Source organism: Microtus oregoni, unplaced genomic scaffold, assembly GCF_018167655.1.
Source record: "Microtus oregoni isolate MIOR12 unplaced genomic scaffold, Mior012 000021F_ref0000039, whole genome shotgun sequence".
NCBI classification, from domain to species: domain Eukaryota; kingdom Metazoa; phylum Chordata; class Mammalia; order Rodentia; family Cricetidae; genus Microtus; species Microtus oregoni.
This window is the reverse complement of record NW_024543080.1, coordinates 21458576-21471897: the sequence shown is the minus strand read 5'-3', so window position 1 is coordinate 21471897 and position 13322 is coordinate 21458576. Positions and strand designations below refer to the sequence as shown.

General features: G+C 44.9%; 1 long non-coding RNA gene and 1 other non-coding gene across 2 annotated transcripts; both read left to right on the top strand.

Moving 5' to 3' along the window:
* Nucleotides 1–10009: 10009 nt before the first annotated feature.
* On the top strand, nt 10010–11583 carry LOC121460875. The gene is made up of 3 exons (XR_005976115.1): nt 10010–10039; nt 10268–10368; nt 10790–11583. It is a non-coding gene; the product is annotated as an uncharacterized LOC121460875 (long non-coding RNA).
* On the top strand, nt 10476–10597 carry LOC121460993. Its single transcript, XR_005976136.1, has one exon. It is a non-coding gene; the product is annotated as a small nucleolar RNA SNORA26 (small nucleolar RNA).
* Nucleotides 11584–13322: the final 1739 nt, after the last annotated feature.

The window sequence follows — 13322 nt, the reverse complement described above, 5'->3', positions numbered from 1 at the left end:
CAGCCTTCCCAGACCATAACACTGGCCCACAATCCTTAGCATGTGAGTTTTGAGGGACCAGGCTTGAGTGATCCATTTTATCCTGAGCTGCCAGGTGGCAATGGCCCCCATCCACAGAAGCCTGACTTCCGGTTCCTAACCCTAAAACCTTCAACTTGTCCCTACAAGGTCCATGGCTTGAGTCTGTGATAATGACTTTGACAAGTCTGCTATAACGCAATTTCCACTCATCTCTAAAATAATTCTCTTCTATTAGTTTTTGGTATTAAGGTATTTCAGTCCCCTAAGTCTAAAGCTCTAAACTGATGGCCAAAGACAGACAGACAGTCTCCAAAACAAAGTGGGCAGACCCTGAGGAACCATGCAAGAAGCTGACTTCTGTCTCTCCCGCATATACTTGCTCACATGCATTGACACAAATGTGTGCATACACACAGGAACACACATAGACATAATAAAGAAATGGTGTTATCAGTGTCTTCGAGCTATCAAAAGCTTTAGCCATTCAGGGTCCACACTCCTGGCTGTGGCCAGGAGTAGCTGAGCAGAGTAGCCTCCTTCAAGGGCTACATGTCTCCCTAACCCACCACAATCTTTTATCCGGGCCTCCTCGCCTGCTATGTGACCTTCTTGGCAACAATAGGCATTTTGGTTTCCAAACCCTGACCTCAGCCAGTCTCCCGAAGGCCAGGTTTCTGCCTGGACACAATGTCAGGACATTAGCAGCAACTGAAGACTCTCAAACTGGCCTGTTGTAATTATAACCCCTGCAAGGCCCTGGTGGAGAGCCCAATCCTTTGGTTGCTGCCCTTTCTGTGTGATGGGTGTTGGCAGGACTTCTCTGCCACACACCGGAACTGTGCCCATTGGAGAGTATCAGGACTTCTTAATCCCTAGGAACCTTTTCCCCACCCCTCTTCAGAAGCACATGCTGAGAAAATTGCTGGGAGATGTGATCTAGCTCTCTCTGATGAGCAAGAAACACAGCTGACAAGGAGATCTGTACATCTGAGGCTTTTTTTCCTAAGCATCACATTTTCCCTCTGTGAGTCAATGCATTCAACAATGCTATTTAAAATTCAATAACTAAAGACAAATGAAACTATAAAAATGGAACATCTTTTATGGAAAGCCGGCTAAATACATGTTTTGTTCAAAATGTCAAGCATTCGAAGACTTAAATAAGATATGGAAAGCGTGTTCCCTAGGGGAGATGAGCAATTCAGATGACAACACTGCAAATTCAAATTTCAGATACAAACGCAAAAAGGCGTGTATTACCTGGGGAGGTGGCGGAAACCAAGAAGGGGCGGGGACCTCTGGAGCCAGAGGGAGGATAGCGCAGTGAGGAAGTAGCTGTAGCCACACTGTGTCCCTGATGATCCGCAAGGGAAATCAGTTCTTTGTCATGTACAACTGCATTTTACAGGATCTGATGTTAGGGGCAAAGTCCCTAGAGTTCTAAAACTGCTGATCAGTTAAAATCCAATCAAGACTCGGCCCTTTAAGAAATCCAGACTCATAGACCTGCTCTTGTCTGCTGGGCTCTGCCAGAGGAGCTCAGCCGCCTGTTCTGCCTTCTTGACTGTCTTGTAAATGAAGAATAACCAGGGAAGGCTCCCCTCCACCCCTCCTCCTTTACTCCCGGTGTCTGTGGGATTGCCCCGTGAAGCTGTGCATGCTACAGCCACTTTAGAAACCCATTCCAGAAAGCTACCATTTACTTTTCCTGGAATCCATGTCTTTTTTTCTCAAAGTCCCTCCCTCAGTAATGTTTCTATCATATCACTGTAACAAAACATGGTGGCCAAGGCAACTTATAAAAGAAAGCATTAGTTTGGGGGTTCATGGTTCCAGAGGGCTAGCACCCATGACCATCATGGAGAGCAGCTTGGCAGCAAGCAGGCAGACACAACACTGGAGAAGTAACTGAAAGCCTGTATGTTGAGACAACCACCGAAAGGGCCAAGAGTCATTCTGTGGGCATCATTCTGTGGGCCTTTGGAACCCCAAAGCCCCAAAGTCCTCAGTGACATACCTTCTCCAACAAAATCACACTTCCTAATAGTTCCACCAACCAGGAACCGGACATTCAACCGTGAAGCTACAGGAGCCATTCTCATTCAAACAACCCACAGCCCCTACCAAATCAATAGTTTTCCTCTGCTGTCTGCTGTCTTACCATTTCTCTCTCTCTCTCTCTCTCTCTCTCTCTCTCTCTCTCTCTCTCTGGATTCAGGCATATTATACTGGCCTGCCCTGTTATCTGGCAGGATGTACCCAGTCAGTACCCTGGCCAGCCTAGGGTCCTAGTCTGTAGGCAGGTGTGAAGGTCCCTTTAAGAGACGAGCTCTGCCTACTCCCGCCCCCTCTCTTTTTCTGCTGAAGGGTCAGGCAGGACTTTTCTTGCTTCTTCTTCTTCTTCTTCTTCTTCTTCTTCTTCTCTCTCTCTCTCTCTCTTTCTCTCTCTCTCTCTCCTTCTCTCTCCCTCTCTCTCTCCATCTTCTCTTCCCTTCCCTTTCGCTACTCCCTTCCCCCAATAAAGCTCCTCATTTATAGGGGGCCTTGAGTACCAGCCTCAGTATCCCTCAGGGCTCAGAAGTGGATGTCTATGGCAGGCGAGGATCTGAGGGTAAAAAATTAATTCAAGCACGTTACCTCTGCATCGTCTTTATTTTTTGTGCAAGGGGGAAAATGAAGTAAAGGGGGCATGGAGGAGAGGAAGAGGAAGAAAGAAGGAGAGTAAGGGGAAGAAGTAGACAAAACAAAGTAGCATGAAGGAGGAGGAAAAGAAGAGGAGGAGGAGTAAGGGCTGATCTCCACAAGGTCTCTAGTTTTTACAGACGTAGTTGGAAATTTCCATAGGCATGTCAAAATCACAAAAAGGGCAGGTAAAATCTGACAAAGCAGCACTCCAGAAACAGGTGGCCCAACCCAGGAAAGCCAGCATTCAAGGGGAAGTATCTGATGTCCCAAGATATTAGATAAGGTTACTAAACATACCTGAATCTTGGATTCACCCATTCTCCTTATCTAATCTCTTTGGTGATAACCAGTTTCTGGGACACCCAGATTTGCTTGTTAGCAAAGGTGGGGCATGCTGCCTTCTTGCTCAGTGCCTGTCTTCTATAGAAATTTCTATGTGGTTTGTTAGTAGGTAATTTTGTGAGATTGGCTCTATGTAAATTTGACTGCTAGAACAAAGAGTACTTGCCTCGCTCCAAGGTGTGGGGAAAGGAGCAAGGTCATTCTGTTGCCCTACAGAAGTCACACTGCTGAGGTGTTTGGGGAACTAATTCCATTCTGAAAGGAAGAATCATGACTTCTCAAGGTTTCCACAGATATGACAGCGACTTTTCCAAAAGACAAGTCTTCTGCAGCTCTGCAAAATGAGTGGTCCCATGTGGACATGTATGTATACACTTCCCATGGATCTGCCTATTGGTCTGTCAGTCGTGTATAGTCTTACGGGCTCCAACACTCACTTAAGCTCTGCCTGCAAGGCATATCCAGTCACCTGCCACAGTTTTGGCCCACCCGCCACGGGACACCGCAAAGGTCTCTCGCCTGCCACGGGGCCTACCAGTGTCCCACTCGTGCCATTTCACAACCCCTGAACCTTGTTTTTTCTTTGTGTAGCACTGGTCATCCTGGAACTCACTCTGTAGACCAGGCTGGCTTCGAACCCACGGAGATCCACCTACCTCTGCTTCCCAAGTGCTGGGAATAAAGGTGTGTGTTGCTACCACCCCACATGTCTTACCATTTCCTTAATGGCTCATGAGATCAGCGTAACTGGAACTCCGTATGTGGCTTGGAGGAGGGGCATTAAAACACCCTAAAAAGCACTTCTCTTCTATTAAGGGATCATAAACACATTTCCAGGAACATGAGAGAACAGTTCTCCACATTCGAAGCCTTTCTGTTGTAAAATTCATTGGTGCCGTAGTGGCATGTGAGAACAGTAGTGATTGCCCGTTGTTACGGCCTACTTCTAGGCTAAAATGACAGCTGGCTTACAACAGTCAGAACTTGACTTGTTCTGGGTCAACTTAGAGAAAGTGGTATCGGATTCATAATTTCCGTTTCCCCACATTTGGGCTGGAGAGAAGGCCCAGCAGGTTAAAGTTCTTGTAACCAAGCCTGGTAACCTGAGGTGGTTCCCAAAGTGGAAGGAGAACCAGCTCCCAAAGGTTGTCCCCTCTGACCTCCACAAGTGTAGGGTGGAATGCGCTCTCTCTCTCTCTCTCTCTCTCTCTCTCTCTCTCCATAAAACCAATTTCCCAATCTATTAATTAATCGGAGTGCATTTGCAAATCTGGAGGTCAATACTGTAAAGACCTGTACAATAAATTAGTTATTATAGGCACCTGGCTTTCATCACCTAGAAAGCTAAACTTGGCTCAGGGCAGGGGAGCTGGGCAAGGGGCTGGGCAGAAGGCTAATAAGCGCCACATGTAATTCTCATGGCCGTCATTCTGTCAAATGTCTGCCTTCACCTCGGACCTTAGGCCCTTGTTAGTAATTCTAAAAGTTATTTGCAAATTTCTGTTTTAAGCAGTTTAGGGACTCTGACAGTTGTTCTTAGGGCATTTCTTATATAATGCTAGGTATTGTTAAAGGCAAGATTTAGGGACACAGGATTTTTTTATATAGCCTTCTTACATACGTGTGTCCAAATTATATTCAGTATCTGAGAACAGAGCAACTGGTGTGTTAAACATACAGAGTCCCAGGCTCCCACGGAGAGCATTTAAAATCATTCTCTGGTTTGGAGAAATGGCTCAGCACTTAAGAGCACTGGCTGTTCTTCCAGAAAACCCAAGGCTTCATGCAACACCCATGTGGTAATCTGATACCCTCTTCTGACCTCTTTAGCCACCAGGCAAACTCACAGCATACAGACATACACGCAAACAAAATGCCCACAGACATAAAATAAAAATAAATAAATCTATTTTTTAAATTACTCTCTGGTAATATTGTCTAGAATTCTGTACCTCTAGCAAGCAGACCAAAGGATTTATTTCATGCACTAAAGTCTGACAACCAAACCTTCAAGAGCATAAAGTTTATGAGCTAAACAGAAATAATAACACCAGAAATAAACAATCAGTCAAGCCCTACAAACAGCAAACTTCAGGACACTGGCCTGGTCTCTATAGAGGTAAAAACTAGTAGAGTGTGGTGGCCCATGCCTTCTGTAATCCGGGGAAACAAGATCAGGAGGTCAAGGCTGGCTGTGGCTACCTACAGGGAATTCAAGGTCAGTGAGAACTGCAGAGGGCAACAAACTGACCACACAAAACCTGAGGAATGACCAAACAAAATGCTGTGCCTTCTAAGGCAATTACTGCTCAACCACAAACTAAACTGTTATGTGGTTTCCGCTATACCAGAGAAAGCTTGAAAACAGCTATAAACGAAGGAAGCCTAGTTTCAAAAGGTCACCTGTGTGACTCCATTTCTATGAAAAAATATATAAAAGAAAAATCCATAGAGAATGTTTTCCAAAGACTAGGGAAGTTTTCAGGTTTTTAAAATTTTATTGCTTATTTTTAGCAACTTTTTATTTTATTTTTTTTAAATATTTATTTATTTATTATGTATACAATATTCTGTGTGTATGTCTGCTTTATTGCTTATTTTTATGTGGATACATGTGAATCTGTGTGTGAACTTGTGGGTGTCCAAAGATGTATACAATATTCTGTCTGTGTGTATGTCTGCTTTATTGCTTATTTTTATGTGGATACATGTGAATCTGTGTGTGAACTTGTGGGTGTCCAAAGATGCCAGGGGAGGACTTCAGATCCTCTGGAGCTGGAGCTACAGGCAGGTGTAAGCGTGGGTGCTAGGAACTGAACTCTGTTCCCCCCGGCAAGAGGAGCAAGCAAGTGTGCTTAGATGCTGAGCCATCTCTCCAGGCCCACCGGGCTTGTTTTTCCCATAAAACACTGCAAACAATGTGGGAGTAGACAACAGTTATGATTATAAAACCTACGGGAATATTAAAAATACTGATTTGCTCACTTAAAGGGGTGCCTTAGAATATTTGCATTCAATCTCAAAAAGTTATCTAAAAAGTCATTACAAAGAAGGTCATTGTTTTTCTAGACTAAAAGAGGCTTAAAAGAAACACAAGTAAGCACAATGAATAGACCTCGTCTGAGTCCTTATTGAAAGGAACACACTGTAAAGTAACACCGTATAACAATAGAGAATCTGGGTGTGAACTTAGAGCCCTGGGTTGTTTGTGCAGTTACAATGGCATTGTCCTCAAGCAAGACTGTGTCTTTCTTTCAAAATAAAGACTGAAGTATTTAGAGGTGAAATAAACAAAGCTTGAGATTTGTTTTAAAATACTTGGGGGGAAAAAGAAGGCAGCTACCAGGAGTTTGTAAAGCAGGAGAGGGCACAGGTGTGGTTCCTTGCACTCTCTTTTGTGCATGTTTGGAAACTTTCTTTCTCCCAAAATTTATAAAAATACATTTTATGCTTCATAGAAAACTTGCAACTAAAATCATCTCACACCCTGGAAATTTTCTTTAAAATAAATTGCCTGGGTAACTTAGTGAGACACTGTTTCAAAGTAATATAAGAGGATTTGGGAGGGATAGAGCATGAGCAGGCTAGGCCTAACGTTTAATGCCCAGGACCATCAAAAACCAAAAACCACAAAAAGAACAGCCTGGGTGTAGAGAGGTACGCATGGCTATAATCCCAGCGCCTCAGAGCTGAAGAAGCATTCCTGAGCTACACAAGCTTCCAGCCACTCAGCTCTTTATTAAATCAATCACAACAATATAGCTTCACACAGGGTACAAATATCCTCATTTCTCCCTTTGTCTAAGTAAAAAGGAAATTCTCTCTCTCTCTCTCTCTCTCTCTCTCTCTGTGGATCCTTCTTCTGAAGAAGTAACCATTGCCACTTCCTTCCCCCTTCTCTCCTTTCTCCTCTCTCTCTGTCAGTCCTTCTTCTGAAAAGGTAACCATTGCCACTTTCTTCCCCCTTTTCTCCTCTCTCTCTCTCCTCTCTCTCTTCTCCTCTCCTCTTCTCTTCTCTTCTCTCTCTCTCTCTCTCTCTCTCTCTCTCTCTCTCTTTCTTCCCTCCATAACCCCCTTACCCTTATATCCTTCCCAACTTCCCAATATCTGGTAAATAAACTCTATAATCAAGCTCTCTCTGCATGGCACATGGCATATTTGTCTGTCTCCCACCTGCCATGGTCTCCCACCTCCCACAGGGTCGTGTGGCCATGAAACTTTCAGTATTACCATCCTAAAAATATCTTTTTAGGCCTTAAAACATTCTTTTATGTTTCTAAACCTTATAAACTTTACAGCTCTTATGTAAGTTTCTTTTTTGAATTTGGTAACAAAGAAAACTGTAACTATAACAAATCGTCTTCAACTCCAGCAGAAACCTGAGGATATAATATTACCTGAGTAAACAGGAAGTGCAGAGCAAGCAACTTCCAAAACTATAGGAATCACAGAAACAGCATTTCCTGACCATCCTTGTGATAGCTTGAATAAAATGTGTTCCTCCAGGCTCATGTGTTTGAATACTTGAGCCCCAGTTGGTGGAACTGTTTGGGAAGGATAAGGAGGTGTGGTCTTATTGAAGAAGGTGTGTCCCTAGGGGCAGGCTTTGGAATTTCCAAAGACTGGCCATTCCTAGTAGGCTCTCTCTGCTTATGAATCAAGATGTAAGACATTGTCAGTTCAAGCCACCATGTGTTTGCTCTACCATCATGGACTCTAACCCTCTGAAACTGGAAGTCCAGTTAGATGCTTTCTTTTGGAAATTCCCTTGGTTGTGCTGTTTGGTCTCAGCAACAGGAAAGTAACTAAGACAGCCTTCGTTTGTCTTGATTCCAGAAATTCTTGTTGTGCAGTTGAATATCACAGTGGTAAAGGGATGGGAGGAAACCATCACAAGTGGGTTGTTGCTTCTGAGTTTTTCAGAATAAAAATGCTAGAGCAAAGAATATGGAACCCAACACCTGCATTAAGTAGAGAAATTAAATCGGAGAGGAAAGGCTCAAAGTCTCTTAGTTACTTAAAGAGAAAGAACATTCAATCTCTGCTCAAACACTACTTGAAATTCTGCAAAGATGGAATCCATTGCTAGTTAAATACCTAGCTGATCTGAGCAAGATAAAATGTGCCCTTGTATTTTCTGTGTTAAATGTTTTTGTTGTTGGAGTTTTCTATGGTGATACATTGCTTTTAGAACATAATTTTACTTCATAATTCTTTTAGATTGATTTGTCTTAAAGTTCTGATACACACACACATACACTAAACAGCTTATTGCCCATCTTTTCTCTTTTAAAATTTTATTCAATTTTTTTTAATGTGTATGGGTGTATGTCTGTACCACTTTGTGCCTGGTGTCTTCACAGGCCAGAGGAATGTATTGGGATCCCCTGGAACTAGAGTTATAGATGGTTGTGAACCCCCATGTACATGCTGGGATCAGGACCTGGGTCTTCTGGAAGACGAGTCAGTGCTCTTAAACGTTGAACCACCTCTCCAACCCCTCCCTTCATCTTTTCTATCTCAGTCTGAAACGATAGTCAAATCTGAGTCTGCTCTTATTGTCTCTTTGGACAACTATAGATCCACCTAGTACTGAAAACACCATAAATTGGAAGCTCCTTTAGCACACGTGCAAGCATAGCTTAGCCGACGAGATGTGCAGAGAGCACTGAGGTCAGGCTACAGCTAGGCAGAATCACATACCTATCCTTCCAGGTTGCCACCGAACGAGTGAATTAGTGTCCTAAGATTTCTTTATCAGTTCCACGAGCCTTCGTTTGTAGCTGGGCGGGTGGTCATTTCAACATGGTAGTGCCTGGCTGCTAGTATTTATTCCTAAAATCTGTTTACTTTCCTCTTCTAGGCAAATCACCTTAGTCAAACCTTAACCAAGCCCAACACCAGATCTTAAAAGTCTCCTCTGCAGAAACACTGGTACTGCTTTTGATTTTTCTCGATGTAATATAAACTGGGGGCCCTCTGAATGCTGTCACCACAAGCACTCTCCCTGCAAGCCACACTGCCTCTGTATCTCTTTCAGTTCCATTTACACTTTGGGGCCCTCAAGTGGGCAAGCACTTTCCTTTTCTACCTCTGGGTCAAGAGCAAGTTGTCCTTTGGGCCTATATATATATATATATATATATATATATATATATATATATATATATATATATATTCATCTCCATAGAATGCCTATCTCCGGTGAAATAGCGGCTGTTGATTTCCCTTTTCCTGCCCCCACTCAGTCTGCATTCAGATGATCTGGGTTCAAATCCCAGAATCACCCTTGCTAGGCTGCTCTCTGGCCCAAGTAAGTCGCTCATCTACATCTTGATGGTGATTAAAATGATTCTGAGGATTTAACTTGCCACTAGATTGGAAAGCATGTGGGAAATTAGTTATTATTTTCGCAATACTCCCATTACACCGTTCATCTACTGTTTGCCAAGTTCAAGTCTGTCACCTTGAGTACACTGATGGTGGCCCACCTCACCTCTCCCCCTGTCCTACTTCTCTGCGAACACAGAAAATGAACGCGGAAAAAGGCTGGTCCTTCCAAGGTTAGGAACAGCTGAACAAGACCGGAACAAAGTCGAAACACTTCGAGCACCGGCACAGCTTTAGGAAAGGAATGTTTTTGTCCTGGAGCAGTCTCGGAGATCTCGGGACCGCTCCTGAGACCACAATACCTCTGCAAGGAGGACTTTGCTTAAGCACCCGGTAGCCAGCAACACCGTCAAGGGAGAAGGACCCGCCGCTGGCAGCCGACAGCCCCGCCCGCCTGCCGGGTCCGAACGTCCGCGTGATTGACAGTCCTACTAGCCCCACCCACATTCTTTCTGAGGATTGGCTGCCCGCTTCTTCCTGTCCTGCCCCCTCCGAACGGCCCTCTGATTGGCTACGGCTCTTTGGCCAGCCCCGCCCCGTTTCCTGGCGCTAGTACCCGCGCAGAGTGCACCGCGCCGGTCTTTCCGTCCCCGGCTCGGAGGTGAGTGTCCTCAGGGAGGGTGTCCTGCGGGAGCATCGTCACGTGTCCCCTCGAGCTTTGCCCGCCTTGAGCTCAGCTGCTCCCGGCGGCCAGAACGAAGGGGTAGAGTAGTTCTCGGCGGCCTGGGGGGGGCGGGCGGCTGTGCCCAGCCCGGGGCCGCACGAGACACAATGTCCCCTGCGCTCTCCGGCCATGGCACCCTCACCGCCGCCTTTTTTTTCTCCGCAGGCTGATCCTCCGCAGCCAGGTCCCCAGTGCTCTCAGGCCGATCCTCCGCAGCCAGGTCCCCAGCGCTCTCAGTCGTGCGGCAGCTTCTGACCCGAGCGCAGGTACGTCCCGGCGTTGGTGGAAGAAAGGCCCAGGCCACGTGGCCCCGGCGACCTCGTGTTTGCGGCCCGCTGCGAGCTGCATGAGTCCTCCCGAATCGCCCTTTCCTGTGCCCTTTTAAGGTTGTCGCCGTACTTTAAGAGGCTAACACAGAAGGGTAAAGGAACTCTCCATAAAACCCATGGAGGAGACTGTACACCTCCTCTTTGGATCCTGTCTGGAGTCACAGATGAACCGGAATAATTGTATAGCTTCTGGCGAATTTATGAACAGTAGTGCCTTAAAATTTAGAAAGAACTGGGCCTCTTTGATTGAGAAAGAAGACCAGAAGAGTACATTTACTTAGAAGTGAAGTTTGAGATCGACTGAGAAGAATATAATATTGTATTTTCTACTCTGAAACATTTTTATTCACTTTTATAGGAGGAAAACTACAAGAAAGAAACTCGTGAGCTGAATGCCAGGAAGTCGAAGGGGGTAATGCTCCAAGGTGAAGTAGTCTTCCCCTGCAGTGACACGGCTCGCCAGTGTCTTATGATTATCGGCCTTGTAGCAGACGGTGTCACCCACTTGATTGATGAGATAGGTGCTGAAGCCCATTTTACAGGAAAGGAGACTGAGGGCCATATGAGATAATCCCAGAATAGCCTTATAATAATTGCTTGTGCTGAAGATGGCCCCCCCCAAAATACGTTTTTGATTTTCTTTTTTTTGTTCTGGTGGGGAAGGTTCGAGACAGGGTTTCTCTATGCCTGGCTACCCTGGAACTCAAGACATTAGCCTTCCTCTGCCTCCGAGTGCTGGAATTAAAGGTCTATGCCACCATGCTTGTTTATGATGTGTTAGGGCTTTAAGCAAAGCTGGGACATTGGTGGCACACACCTTTAATCTCAGCTCTTGGGAGGCAGAGGCAGGTGGATTTCTGTGAGTTCGAGGTCAGCCTGGTCTACAAGAGCTAGTACCAGAACAGGCTCCAAAGCTACAGAGAAACCCTGTCTCAAACCAAAAAGAAAAACTGCAAACAAAAGGGGGGAGTAAAGGACAGTCAGGGTAGATCATTGGGATTTGCTGGTCTAGGAGGTGGTGCTTGTGTCCCCTTGCCTGCTAGGACAAGTTCTTTGCTAGCCCAGTCTGTGTCAGTAGTCCCGATGTTATTAACCCGTAAATTGCTGTGTATCACTTTCCAGAATCTTAAATAAAAGCTTTTCCTGTGCCAATTCCTAATGGTCTTTTTCTTTTTTTTAAATAATCATCTGTCCTTAACACTGGAACATGTGGAAGTCTGTTCTGCTTAGGCTCATACTTGGGACGTCAGGCTTGGTGTCTGGGACTTTTAGCTGTTTTGGCCTTTCCAAACGTAATTCTATATTGAATGCGAAAACTGGAAAGGAAGCCAGGCGGTTCTTATGAGTTCAAGGCCAGCCTGGTCTAGAAGGACGGGCTTCAAAACCACTAAGAAACCCTGTCTTGAAGAACCAAAAAGGAACAAGAGCACTACTGCTCCTGGGGGAAGGGGAACATTTATTGTGGATAAAGTGGAGCCTGGATAGAGGCAGGGTCATCTGACTTGAGTCTAGAGTGGACTTAAGCAGACTGAGATGGGGAGAAGGAAACTAGAGGCTGAAGGGTGGGCATGGAGGAGCAGCTCAGGCCCTAGGCTGTAGAGTTCAGGGTAGAGGTTGGGTTATGGCAGCCAGGTCTAGGTCTGCTTTGATAGAGAAGTCTGTTGGTTGAAGTGCCAGTGTTGAACCCTTGACTTCCATTTTGCTGGGCAGGGACCCTGTGAGGACAGACAAGTGCCATCATTCAACTTGTCATTAGGCTGCCCGGCAGTTACCTGCCTTTTGATTTTCAAGGTCTCATTGTAGAGGATTCTGGCATCGAGGATACAAAGGTGGCTGAGATGGAACTGTTAACGATTCTGTTTTGAATATTGCTTTTCTAGACTACTCAATGAACACAGTTGACAGTAGCTGCATGCGGCCCAGGCAGCACAGTACAGATGTCCGTTGCTATACAGGTTTGCTGTAAACGGGCCTGAGTAGAGGAATAAGACTGAAATACTTTATCTGACAAGGTCAGATGAAGGGCTTTTAGGGAGAGTAAGGAAGCTGTAGGGGAACCCTCCCCCCATTGGTCCAGTGAAACTGACTAATCAATAAGATGAGCATGATGCTAAAACTATTGCCAAATATCTCCTGGTAGCTCACGCACTAGCTAGAAAGCAAGGACAAGGAAAATGCTTTAAGTGAAAAGTAAGATTTACAAAAATTGAAATTAATAGAACATTTTTGCCATATATGTACGATAATATATATAGGTACATATACATCATATGTATATAGGCTATGTAGTTTTGGCTAACCTCAAGCAAAATTAGGTAATTTGGTGTTTTTTTTTTTTTTTGTATTTAAAGACCCCTGTATCTCAGAATTGGAGCTCTGTAGACCAGGCTGGCCTTGAATTTAGAGATCCGCCTGCCTCTACCTCCCCAAATGGTGGGATTAAAGGTGTGTGCCCCACCACTTGGTTTGGTTGGTTGGCTTTAACAGCAGTTTAAATTGGAATCCCTGTAAAGCTCTGACAGCCTTTTCTGAAAGTGTAGAGCGATTGGTTCCCCGCACCCATGTGGATGCTCACTACCAACTCCAGCTCTAGGAGGCCTGACACTCCTGATCTCCATAGGAGGCAGGCTCCAGACTCATAAATGCTTGTAGACAAACACTCAAAATCTAAAAATGTATCCAGAGTACTTCATGTAGGCTTTCATGTGTTTAGGTTGTAATGTTACAAATATGAGACCACACAAATAAAGATAAGGAAAACAGACTAACTGGTTTCTGAGTATGTACTTGTTGAGTGCACTTAAAATAGAAATTTAAGATATACAGAATACAAGATGATCAAGTTATAATTTTTTACAAGGATAAACTACCCAACATTCCTTACAGCTTCC